Consider the following 14,066-nt stretch of genomic DNA (forward strand, 5'->3'; position numbering starts at 1 on the left):
AGTTGTAGTGGATATAATATGGAGATTGTGATTTAAAAGTTTTTTTTAAATTGATTAGTGGAGTGAATATTACTGATTTCAGGAGCGAGTCTATTCATTTCATTTAACATGGATGGGAAAAAACTTTCAAATTAAGTTACTGTACGACATAAAGGGGGGTCAAATAATCGGATTGTACGGAGTGGATATCTAACTAAGGTTTCATCATGAATATATGGTTCAATAATTTCTCTTAAGTAATCTGGGGTTTCATTATTTAATATTTTGAACATTAAGATAAGCTTGTGTTTTTGCCTTCTGCAACTCAATGATTCCCACCCTAATTCTGTATATAGTTTTTCATGTGAAGTACCTTTGCGTAAACCAGTAATTAATCTAGCAGCATCTAATTGAATTGATTCTAAGAGATTTTTTTGTATTTGTGAACAGTTATCCCAAACAACATCGGCATATTCAATAATTGGCCTAATGTAGGATGTATATATGGTTGTTAGAGACTTCCTATCAATTTTAGTTTTTAATAATCTTAAAATGTTCATTCTTTTTTAAGCTTTATCATATATATTAGAAATGTGTTGGTTCCACTTGGCATCATCACTGAGTGTTAGACCAAGGTGTGTATGTAATTTATTTTCAGTAACTGGTTCATCATAAAAAATTACAGCAGGGTGATCTTTATTATTTTTTCTAGAAAATATAACTGATTCTGTCTTAGCAGGATTAAATTTAATATCCCATTTATTAGCCCATTGTTTGATATTATTTAAATCATTAGTGAGACTTTGAGCTATTTCAATGGGGTTATTATCACATATACCATACAGAGAGGTGTCATCTGCAAATAGTTTTATCTTATTAGAAACACAGTCAACAATATCATTAATATAGATTAAAAACATCAGTGGTCCGAGGACTGAGCCTTGAGGAACCCCAGCTTGAACAGGGTCAAATGTCGATACAAAACCTTCAGTTTGAACTCTCTGTTTTCTGTGTAATAATTTTTTTTAAACCAGTTTAAAAGATTACCTTTAATACCATATAACTCCAGCTTGTAAAGCAGGCCATCATGCCAAACCCTGTCAAATGCCTTACTAATATCGTAAAATATGTATCTAATTTCTTTGTTTTGATCAAGACATTTAACAATGGTATGGTAGATAGACAATAATTGATTTACAGTAGAGTCATTGGGTGTAAAGCCAGACTGATGTTTAGTGATAATTTTATAAGTGGTGAGGTAATTATTTAAGTATTTAAAAATAATCTTTTCTAGCATTTTACTAAAACATGATGTTACAGAAATTGGTCTATAGTTAGATACCTCATTGACTAATCCTTTACCTTTAAAGATAGCATTAATATTTGCCATTTTCCAGCTAAGTGGGATTACACCTGTTTCAAGAGTTTTGTTGAATAAAAGAGTAAGAGGTACATATATAGATGATAGTAGATTTTTTATGACTTTAGGAATCATATTGTCTGGTCCAGCAGGTTTGTTACTATTTAAGAGGAATAACTGATCTTTTACATCCTGCTGTGTTATAATAATGTTGTCAATGGAAATTCCCCAGGAATGGGGGGAATTCTGGATAATTTCTGGAATTGGACTAGTATTTGCTGCTGTTGTTGATATGGAAACAAAATATTTATTTAAACACTCAGCTTTGTCAAATGGATGTGGTATAAAAGTGTTGTTGTGTAATAGTGGGGGAATAGATGTAGATTTATTATTAATATTAAGGACATTTCTTGCAGTTTTCCACCATTTATTGGGGTGAATAGATTTATCAGAAAGTGACTTTTGTAAATTTTCAATATATGTGTTTTTTGCTTCTCTTATCTTAGTAATAATTTCATTTCTCTTAATTCTATAATTTTCCCAATGGTGCATGGAAGTAGTAGTTTTTGCTTTCCTATGAACTCTATTTCTTTGTCTAATCTGATATCATTAGTCATCCATTTCTTATCATTTGGTCTAACTGTAACATATTTACTTGGTACACATTCACTGATTAAATCATTTACAGTATTACATAAAATATTATTAAATTCATTCGTATCATGTATATTGATTAAATTATCCCAATCCTTCTCTAAAATATGTCTGTTCATCTTATCAAAATCAGCATCTTGATATATAAAGATTTTTTTACGATAAGATTGTTTTTTGAAAACTGAATAGGAGATAGTGAATTGAACCAGTGAAGTTGATGAAGTTGGGGTGATACGAGTAGGGTCCTTTATGAGATTTGAAAGATTAAATTTAGTCATCATTCTAGCCAGATTTGAATAAGGTTGAAGATTAAGCATGTTGATATTGATATCACCAGTTATCACTATGTCAAGATTTGTGTTAATGGCGTTTTCAATGATGGTGTCCAGAATGTCCCAATATCTAACTGGTGATTCCGGTCGATATAAACAAGCCAATAAAAATTTTCGAGATTCAATGTGGACCTCTACCCATAACATTTCAACTTCATCTTGTTCAAGATCATGTCTTCTTTTAGTAACAATATTATCTTTATGATATATTTAAACTCAACCACCGGGGCCAGTTTTCCTGTCTAGTCTGTGAATATTTTCAGAATAAGATTGAATCATTAGTTCAGAATCAGGTATTTCAGGAGTGAGATGTGTTTCAGTTAGACAGATAATGTCACTATCATATAATTCAGCTTCAATAATATCTATTTTATGTCTTAGTGATCTTATGTTTAGGTGGGAAATATCAAGGTTGTGTAAGGGACCTGGATTTAGTTCAACATCACAACTAATTATTATTAACATACCAATAATATATAGAACAAAAATTGAGTTGTTAACTATTGGTGTAGAATACACGGGTAGATAATATGCTATATTGTATGCAATACTTTGTACAGTTAATTTATAATTAAACACAAATAAGTACATGTTGCCCCCGGTGATTCTACATGCCCTACCACAGAACAAGTATATTACTATACTAGTCATTATCAAATAACCATATCTTTATAATATATTTGATAGGGCATGTGATACAGCTGGTATTTGTATGTACCTGTACGAGTGAAAATGTATACATTGAGACTGGGCAAGTCTTAAAATTGTTATAATAAAACAAAATGTGAAAAAATTAGCGATTTGTGGGCAAAGTCCACAAAAGTAATACATATATACATGTAATTACCATACATGGATGAAAAATCATAGAAGACATTCCGCTATTTACATGGATGGACATCTTCAAAACTGTAAACAAAACGTACAACTATTTATATACAGACTACGTGAAAGCACTCTAGTGATCACGATCATATCTTCTCATCATAGTCTCTCAAACGCTTAACTAAGTTTCAGTTTGCTTACCATTTACTGTTCAGTACAGTTAGATTGTATTATTTTCAAAGTATCAAACAATGGGTCAGATAATTCCTTTTGAGTAAAGAGATTAGCAATAATGAATACATGACATAAATAATTAAACTTACATTTGAGAGACTATATACATAACTAAGTGTAATCATATTCAGTTGAGAGGTGTGCTCTTTCATAAGAGTATTATGATAGCCATAGGCATAAAAGCAGGCACGCCGATTTGTAACATTGAGTGTGCACGTGGATTTACATTGGATATAACTATCATTTACTTTTGGAATACATTAAATAGAAAATAATTAATAAGAAACCTCAGGAAACGCGGTGAGGTATACAATATGAGTGTCATTTCATATATATTTTGCTACAAGTATTATTCATATGGAGAAGAGGTATAGTATGTACATGTATATATACGAGACACGTACGTATACACATGTATAATTTGGATCTACAATTTTACATTTCTGATTGTAAAGGTGGAGATACAAACATTGCGTCATATTATTTTTTAAATATTACCATCAACCTAGGACCTGCCTTTGTGTGGAAAGTACTAAACAAGCTTATTATAATAAGTATACTTATTTTCTTTAAAAAAAAAAATCATGTAGATATACACATTATTTCAAGCAGTACTCCGGGAGAAATCAAGTGCATGTACATTCATATGATCATTCACATTAATACATGTTTTTTTTTATTAGATGTTTAGATGACACTGATTAATTACAATGCACAGTACTTGATATGAAGTTACAATGCATGTAACTTCATATCAACAATATAATATGTAATACTAACTGTACCATTTAAAAATAAATAAAAGATTAACTAGATTAAATGTACTTGTGTATCTTAGTAATTCCAATACCTGAGTATTCATATCAGTATGGGAAGCATACATGTATATACCAATTAGAAATAGAAATAATACTATATTGAGTTGCATTAGATAGAAATAAATATGGGATCTTGATTTACTTCCCATATATATATTCATGCACATGAGTGTGAATACATGCTAATCGTTTCTTTTATAGACTATGATAAGGAAAAATCAGAGTAATTAGTATAATCAGGATAATAACCATACATATACACTGTACGCATTATGCTAGCAATGCAGAACCCATTAGAATTACAATGTAGTGGGTTTCATGTGATCAGACTTAACACACATAGGGCTATATATAGTGGACAAACAAAATATACAGACAAGGAACACAGTTTATGTATTAGGTTCAATAGGTTGGGTTCTCGGTTTGGCACGTGCACCGGTATCAGGTGTACCAGACCAGGAATCCAATTCTTGACTGTACGTATTCCAGGGGTTTTGGGAGGGGGTCAGGATATGCCGATAGCTCGTCAAGACGGGTAACCTGAGATTTCTCGCCACTCGAATTGCGGATAACAATACGTCCGTCATTTGTCCATGTACCAGAGATGAGATTTTGGGACTTAAGAAATCTCGCCTTAGCATAAACTTGACTCCTGGCTTTGGTGAGCGCCTCGTTTATATATAACGAAGAAGTTTGTTCACATATTCATGTCACTTCATATTTTTGCCAAGATAATTGTCACGCAAATAGTTTCAAGGTAAGGTGACTTAAAATAATACAGTCGACTTTTCATTTATATATCTTGCTAAGGTGAAATACATAACCAGGTATGTACATATTATAAATTGAGTGCTGTAAACACCAGCGAGCATATCGCCATGTATATTTTGCGCAGTACATGTGATGCACATGAATTAATTGTGCTGCTATGAAATATCTGTTTTCACATTAACAAATTATATGCCAACAGCAAGTCCGTTGTTATCTATATGATACATAATAACAATACATCACGTTACATCTTATAAGTCACACCACAGAAATGATAAATATGCTTGTAAAACATCATTGAATTTGCCATTTAGGTGACACCGGACACAGAAATTTGACGTTCTATTAAGAGGAATTGATAATGATCCATATCAATATACCCCGAATGAATAAAATTATTTCGAATGAGCTGTATTGCTGATAAAAACTTTCACCAGCTCCGATAAAAGTTCTGTAAAACTCGTTCCATATTAGGTCTCATTATCTTATCGCGCCATGTAAACAATTAAACAAACCTACCGAAATCGCATCCAATTATATCTTTGAGTAAAATTGAATGTTCAATTGTTATTGCAGCTTGCTCAGAGGGTCGAGCGTGTTACGTATGATTCGTATGTAATTTGGTATGATGAGCAATTATTGCCAGTTATTATGGCTCTGTGTTTTTGAGTTCGTTTAAGAAGTCGAATTCCAGGTGTATGAAAGCCTTTACTATGTCACATATTGTAACGTAAGAATCGATATGCACACGTGCAACCGATTTTCTTTCACAAGAACCACTTCATAGGCCTGCATGCGATATGGCAACTAACAACCTCTTTGATGGCAATTGTATCAGCTACAGACACGCCTGATATTTTACACCATTAAGTTACAATCCGTGCGTTGTTTCTCTAACTTGACCCATAAAGGGCATTTGTGTAAGCCTGGATCATGTTCAGAGACTGAAGCTTGTTTGTTGCAAAATGATGACTCGCAAATTAAAGACAACAAAATTACATTGTTGTTAAAAGGTCATTTCTCGAATGACTTATGAACTCTTGCGAGTCCACAATACATTATTATTCATTATGAATAATGTTTGCTGTTTTGCAAAAAAACAGAGTGTATTTACTGAATATAATGATGTAGTAACAAAGATGGGGTACAAATGATGGCACTGATGAAGAGCATTAGATACACGCAATGGACATACAGTACATGTAGATCAATGTTCATCATCACCCCATCCAAAGTATGGGGGGGAAAGTAAATTTCGTTTTCAATAACATTACGAATTTTACACACTAATAAGCGTCTTGAGAAGTGTTTTTATTCGACAACGGAACAATCTAAGTCATGTTCTCAGAATCTAAACTTAGTATATAGTCGTCTTATATTGACGTCGCTAATGTTATATAAATATTTTCCAGTCGAAATTCCTGCTTCAATCTCTTGTACATATATACATTTTTATATTCTTAAAGAGGCTTACTCGCAGACGGACCTGTAAACGGCACATCTCCGATCACTAAATAAACTTCAGTACACGTTTCTATGTGACAAAATTAGAGGCTTTCCGACTTTATTTCTTGAAAACATTTACAGAATATGTATTTAAAAAGACGTTTTAAAACTTAACCTGAGAGGGAAATGTATGGAATATAACGGCAAATCTTCTTTGTAAATCGCCGCTGCCTTTGAAGTTATCACTGTGCGGCACTGTGCACGTGCTTGTTTCTTTGATGTGTCAATCAAATTAGACTCCACTTTATAGCGGGGACTTATTGCGGGTTGCGATTAAATAAATAATATTTAAAAAATGAGGTTTTAATATCACTTTTCAGCGTTCTATAAGGAAAATAAAATGAAAAACTCAACAATTCCAACAATCTGTCATGTGTAAAAAATCTTTTTCTATTAGCCAATTTTTCTGATCTCTCTGCGGGCAAGCCTCTTTAAAGAGATCTTCCTTTACCGGCAAATATTTTTTTGTGAATTAGGAGGACTGAATCCTTAATTACTTTCTTAGTCTACTTTTAATGTGTCATTAATACATATATAGTCTTTTCCCAAATACTTTATTTCATTGATACTGGTAGCATCGCTTATGAAGGTATACCAGCAATAAAAAATATTAATTTGCAAGTGCTACCTTAAAGTAAGTGACAAGTAACAACAAGCCTATATATTTATGTAAGCATCAACTTGATAGTCCAAAAGCAGAAACTTTATATTTTGTTTTATTCAAAATGAATACCAAGGCGGCCTCCTTAGCTCTCCTCCATCCTTCCATCTGGTTGCTGATATTGATACGACGTTTTATGACATTCACTGTCTTGTCTTGTCCTCGTCTTCTCGCTGATTCTGTGTTCAGTTACCCATTAGCAAACCATTTACTACGAAGAGCCATCCGTCATTGTTGTTTTTAACTATAGCTGCTTGTTTGCGTATTGATAGACCTAGTCATTGCTTCATGCCGAACTTACATTTTCAAATACATTACTTCTTAAGTCCCTTGGTCTCTTGGTTATTGAGAAGAAATCGTTTGAAGATGACAGCCTTTTTGTCCCATATGAAAATCACTTAGCCGGTCAGTTTCCGTTAGAACAAATGTTAACAAAATAAGACATTACCATTCAGAACAACTCTTTATTGATAAGTATTTCACTATAAAGTTATAAACACATAACTACACTTTATCGTAATGAAACAACTTAAATAGCCTTTGACTTGAAAGTTGAACAAAAATAAGAAGTTATGATATAAAAAAAGTTGAAATAAATATCAGTCACAGACAGCAAAGAATCTGTGATCTTTCTCTGGCCGTTTTCATTGTAAAACGAATTTACATTTCTTATGATAAATAGTTTCCATATAATTATGTCCTCAATTGACGTTAATTATTTCATGTGTACATATGCTTATGTCTACCCGCTTTAAAATTTAAAAGATAAAACAAACAACTAGAAAATGGTACTAAGGTCAAGTAACTTTTGATATTTTTTTTCTTAAATTCAACAGCATATTCTTTATTTCCATCGATAATAATAACTCTTTGTCGGCATGGAACACATTTTTGGAGTTTAAAAATACAAAATACATATTTTGCTTGAAGTAAAAAGAAACAAAACGCGTTTTCCAGTCATAGATTTGAATCTTATCATGTGTGGATCGCATCCTTTGAAATTCTATTACTATCATTCACACTCGAGTTTGCATATTAGTCTCAGTCTGTCAGTTTCCTACATGTACAAATCAATGACGTCAACTTTGACTGGATTAGTATCACGTGACAATAAGGCGATGGCATGATTGGTTGATTTTTTTATATAAAATGCAGGACAACTGATCTTATTCCTAGCCAGAACGACTTCTTTCACGGCCGTCGACGAGGTCTTACACAAACACATCAGTTGATATCGGAAAATAGTACATGGTCGAGGTAAGAAATACATGTTATGTTTTGTTTTGTTTTGTTATTTTTTATTATTATTGTCAGCATGTTTATGACTGTTGATGAATATGCATATGCTTATCTTGTTATTTAACAATTAAACGCTTGGTAGATTGTATTTATTGGCAAGATCAATGCAATCTGGGTGACAGATAAACAGAATGATGCCCGTCATTCTAGTTATCTGTCACCCAGATTGCATTGATATTGACAATAAATACAATCTAACAAGCGTTAAATTGTTATATTTACATTAAGACATGTTAAACGTCACTTTCTATTTGCTAAATTTATGGTTTAATTTCGGCTATTCTCCTGTTTGTTCAATTGAAAGAACGGCACATGTGAAATCGATTTCATTGTAGTGCTTTTCTTGCATTTAAATTCATGTGTAATACAAATACTCGGCTAGACTATTATCAAAAAGCACCAAAATGAGGTCATATTTACGCGATTGTTCTTAGTCGAAATCCTTGCTAGGTTTGATTCACCTCCAACGCATTGACAGACATTTGGTTGACGCTGACGGAAGTGAGGTCATGTGATCTGGTCTGCATTTATACAGTGATCAATACCATCTGCTTTAACACAGGAGTAATGGCAGACTGTCACAAAGAATGTAAATATTGGGTAATAATAAATATTCGATATGATACACACACCGCCTGCTCGATTCATCAACATCACCTAAATAGATACCGAACGTGTCGTAGTCAAACCAGATGTGTCAAGGGCAACTCATATTAGTGGTGGATAACTCACATTAGTGTTGGACAACTCACAGTAGTGTTCGACAACTTATATTAATCTGGGACAACTCATATTAATCTGGGACAACTCATATTATCTTTGGACAACTCATATAGGAGTCTGACAACTCATATTAGTGTTGGACAACTCATGTTAGTGGTGGATAACTCATATTCGTGTTTGAAAATTCACATAAGTGTTGGATAACTCACATATGTGTTGGAAAACTGATATTAGTGTAGGACAACTCACATTAGTGTTGGACATCTCACATTATTGTTGAACAATTCATATTAGTGTTGGACAACTCATACAACTGTTGGAAAACTCAAATTAGTGCAGGACAACTCATTTGGTCTTGGACAAATCATATTAGTCTGGGACAATTCACATTGCTGTTGGACAACTCATATTAGTGTTGGACAACTCATTTCGTCTGGGTCAACTCATATTAGTGTAGGACTACTCATATTGATGTTGGTCAACTCACATTAGTGTTTGACAACTCACATTAGTGTTGGACAACTCAAATAAGTGTTAGACAACTCACATTAGTGTTGGACAACTTTTATTAGTCACGGACAACTCATATCAGTGTTTGACAACTCATGATAGTTTTGGACAACTAACATTAGTGTTGGATAACTCACAATCGTGTTAGAAAACTCACATTAGTGTTGGACAACTTTGTTAATCACGGACAACTCATATCCGTGTTGGACAACTCACATTGGTGTCGACAACTCATATTAGTGTTGGACAACGCATATTAGTATAGGACAACTCACATTATTCTTTGAAAACTCATATTAGTGTTGGACAACTCACATTAATGTTTGACAGCTCACATTAGTGTTGGAAAACTCAAATTAGTAATGATGATGATGACGACGATGATGATGATGATGATGATGATGATTGATATTTCAGATACAAGATGAAGGTGTTATTAGTTACCATCGTACTTTGTCTGGTCGTATCAACATTAGCCTATCCAAACAGGGTGGCAAGAACAAGTGGAAATGAGCTATCAAAAGACAACATGAACTTGATAGCTGATGCCAACAACAAACAAAGTAGCAACAACATTAACCCAGGCTTGATAGGACGTGTTAAACGCAGAGGATTTATATATGGTAATGTTTAAATGAAAACCGAGACCTTCGTACGAGACAATGAAAATCGTGACCAATGTGCTTGAAGATCAAGGTTCGTGATATTGCTGAAGATCTTATAATAAACTCTGCAAATGATGTCACTTTTATCATTATTTAACAAATCAAATATAAAAAAATCAACTATAATGTTTGTAATGCATGTTCATAGTACAATAAAATTCTATCATTATATATCGTATTCGAGTTAATCTTTTCACTGTTGCTTCTTTATGTAACAGCTCATAATGTCCACTGAATGCTAATATTTCTTGATATAACGTATTACAGGTGCAGAAGAACAGCTTTTAGCCGTTTCATATGTTTCTGTACCATGGCTGTTTTCGGCCGCATTTTGGTACAAAAAGATACAAAAGCGACTGACTCATTTCAACTCCGCTTTCACATCTTTCTGTACCATTCAATGGTACAAAAAGATATGAAAAAACTGTACCATTGAAAAAAGTGGTACAGTTTTTTCATTTCATTTTGCCAGGCTCTTGTCGGCCATCGTACTTATTGATAGTTACCTATCAGGCTACATATCTATTTTCTCGCTTCATAACATACTGGCCAATCAGTGGCTGCCAGACATTTTATCCTTGGCTCAACTTTCTACACACAGGGGCTGTTTCAAAAATCTATTTTTTCAATTGGTTGGTTGCTCCCTAAAAGGGGAAAAGAATTATAGGAGAAGAAAGAGAAAGAAGGATACTTTTGAGACAAATATGAAGTATGGCGGAAAGGTTTTGTTTGAGGAACACAGACAAAGGTTTACATAGGAATAAATATTTTTTCTCAAAATTCAAAGTGACTTCTAATATTTATATTTACTGCGGTATTAAGTTTCAATAAATATTTTTGAACTCCATTTTTTTTTAACAAATAATGCATCAAAGGTATTTTAATTTGTTTTTGTCTTTATATGGGGAATAAAACGATTACAATTGATCACACTTTAGTAAAATCATGTTTGTGAGATTAATGTTTTCACCAACTTCACACGCAGATATGAGTTACGTGCATTGCTCATTAACATGCTATACAAGTAAAAACTAACTTTCTCAGCACCTTTGCTTTATAAAACAATGCATTTTATAGTCTATATATATAGAATTACCGTGTATGTCATTCCTGTTGTATTTAGCTATGTACCTATTCTGCATACAGTATTCACCTGCGCGTTCTTTGCATAATCTTAACATCTAAACAATGACGTTTAACATTGTATATAATTTCCTCGTTGCGTCGCGGTTCAGTTCATATGTATAAAAGATGTTTCGCATAACAATCATTTCTCTAAACTCAATACATTTAAACAGCTCGGTGATCACATTTGTGCATCTTAATATGTTTATCTGAAGGAATATTTTGTTGCATAATTGACGATGAAGACTGATGTAAATTATTGAATTGAGTTCCTGGTTAATGTTTTTTTCTTTTGTTTTGTATTTTAAAGCAGGTATAATATTACAATTACGTGATGCCTCTACCTATACTTTAATATGAATTCAAAATCTTCAGACAAAATGCAGATTTTAAATGTTGTAAACATAAAAATATTTCCTATTTAAAAAATATATAATTGGATGATCGAGCGGCAAACATTTAATTTAACCTATGCGTGAATGAACACCTGAATATCATTAATAAACAATTAAACCCATTATAGTCTTTATTTGCCGATTTTCTTTGTACAATCAATTTACATATTTTTAGAGCGATGGGATTTGCGCCAATACATACATTATATTTAGTCAAGACAGATGTGATGATTTTATATGTAATATGTTAATGTACTCTACTCTGTACTGACGCCCATTCGATAGTTTTATTTAAATATCAAAACAATAATTATTATATCTACGTTGTTTTCAATTTCCTAACATAGTTCGACTATTTTATAGTAGTGTGTTTAGCTGCTGGCGTAACTTAATGAAGTAATGACTTGGGTTTGTCGACAATCCCGGAATGAGGTCATTGGCTTCTTTGTAGAGATGTATGTATCCCAACCATCTATTTCCTGGTAAGGTGCTGTCTGAAGATACATTAACCAATGCTTTGCTTCATGATAAGATAGCAGAGTTCAACACGTCAGGACCAAAGTTAAATAATTAATTGCTTCGAAAATACAAACAAAACGGAAATAATGACATTCTTAAAAATTGGCAAGAAGAGAAAACAAATGGAAAAGCAAAATGTGGAATGATACAGAGGGCTCTTCAGTAATAAATAACACAGTTTTTGTGAACTTTGTGAATTTTGTTTGTTTTTTGTTAATAGCTATTCGCACGGAATCACTATTTGTATGAAGAAAGGGGCCGCGGTGGCCGAGCGGTTAAGTTGTACCGACAATTTAACACTAGCCCTCCACCACTGAATTGCGAGTTCGAAACCTACGTGAGGCAGTTGCCAGGTACTGACCGTAGGTCGGTGGTTTGTATCCGGGTACTCCGGCTTTCCTCCACCTCAAAAACCTGGCACGTCCTTTAATGACTCTGGCTGTTAATAGGACGTCAAACAAAAAGAAAACAAAGAGTCGCGATTCAATTCTTATGCCTAAAAGCCTGTTTTGTATAACAATAATTTCTCTTAACTCAATACATTTAAACAGCTGGTTATCACACTTGTGCATCTATTTTGTTTTCTGAGGGAATATTTTGTTACATTATTGACGATGCAGTTTGATGTAAATTATCGTTTTGAGTTCCTGGTTAATGTTTTTATTCTTTTGTTTTGTATTCTATATCAGGTATAATAGTACAATAACGTGATACCTCTACCTATACTTGCGGAAGGATACTTAATATTTTCTTTGATTCTTTGTTTTGATCTTTGGGTTAAAAGCAAAACATTAGTGTGGAGAAAAACATTTTAGTCAACTTGAATGTAGATTCCTAATCATCAAACAAAATTCAGATCTAAAAGATGCAAACATCAATGATATATTTCTTATTTAAATATATAATTGGATGGTCAGGTGGCAAACATTCAATTCACCTGGCCTGGGTTCGATTCCCAGATAGGACTGTTCGCAAGGTACTCTGGTTTCCTCTAATAGTTCGACCTCTCGCGTGCAACAAGAAGGATTGGTATAATTTGCTATTGTAGTCTCCTCATCTCACCAACAAAATAGAAAACTTTTACGTCATGGATGTTAATCTTGACTGTGAGAAGGAAACAACTGTGTTTCAGAAAGCGTACTCTGGACATTTCGATGACAGGATACCAGTAGCGAAATACATTATATCTGACCGTTTTAATCTACCAAAATGTTCCCATATTCCTGTCACTTCATTTTTTTTTTTTTTTGCCAGAATAATTGTCACGCCAATAGTATCAAGATAAGTCGACTTAAATAATTAAGTCGACTTTTCATTAACATATCTTGCTAAGGAGATATACATAACCAAGTATGTCGCCCGAAGTTATCTCGACATTACAATGCCAGCTACTGTCATTGTTTAAAATAAGCTTAGTGCGTTATACTAATTGAAGTGTCAAGAGCGTTGAGAGATGCTACACGTGAGGGATTGAAAGTTAGGAATTATGATAGTGGTATATCAAGACAAAATCATAAGGAACTATAAATTAGGCTATCTGTGAACAAAAGTATTGTTTATTGCAAAATACTAAGCAGTTAGAAAATTAGCCAAATAGCCTTGTTATTTTACCTATGATTGTGTAATCTGATGTAACATGTAAATATTACATCATTCATATAGATATTATGTGAAAAAAGTACATATTAAG

General features: G+C 33.0%; 1 long non-coding RNA gene across 1 annotated transcript in view; it reads left to right on the top strand.

Annotated features, from left to right (window-relative positions):
- The window catches only part of LOC117329685, a 31,074-nt gene extending 20,636 nt beyond the window's left edge, over positions 1-10,438 (top strand). Inside the window, exon 2 of the long non-coding RNA XR_004533248.1 lies at positions 10,090-10,438. This is a non-coding gene — a long non-coding RNA (uncharacterized LOC117329685). The remainder of the gene's footprint in view (positions 1-10,089) is intronic.
- The last annotated feature ends 3,628 nt before the right edge of the window (positions 10,439-14,066 follow it).

Source organism: Pecten maximus, chromosome 6 (assembly GCF_902652985.1).
Source record: "Pecten maximus chromosome 6, xPecMax1.1, whole genome shotgun sequence".
Classification (NCBI taxonomy): domain Eukaryota; kingdom Metazoa; phylum Mollusca; class Bivalvia; order Pectinida; family Pectinidae; genus Pecten; species Pecten maximus.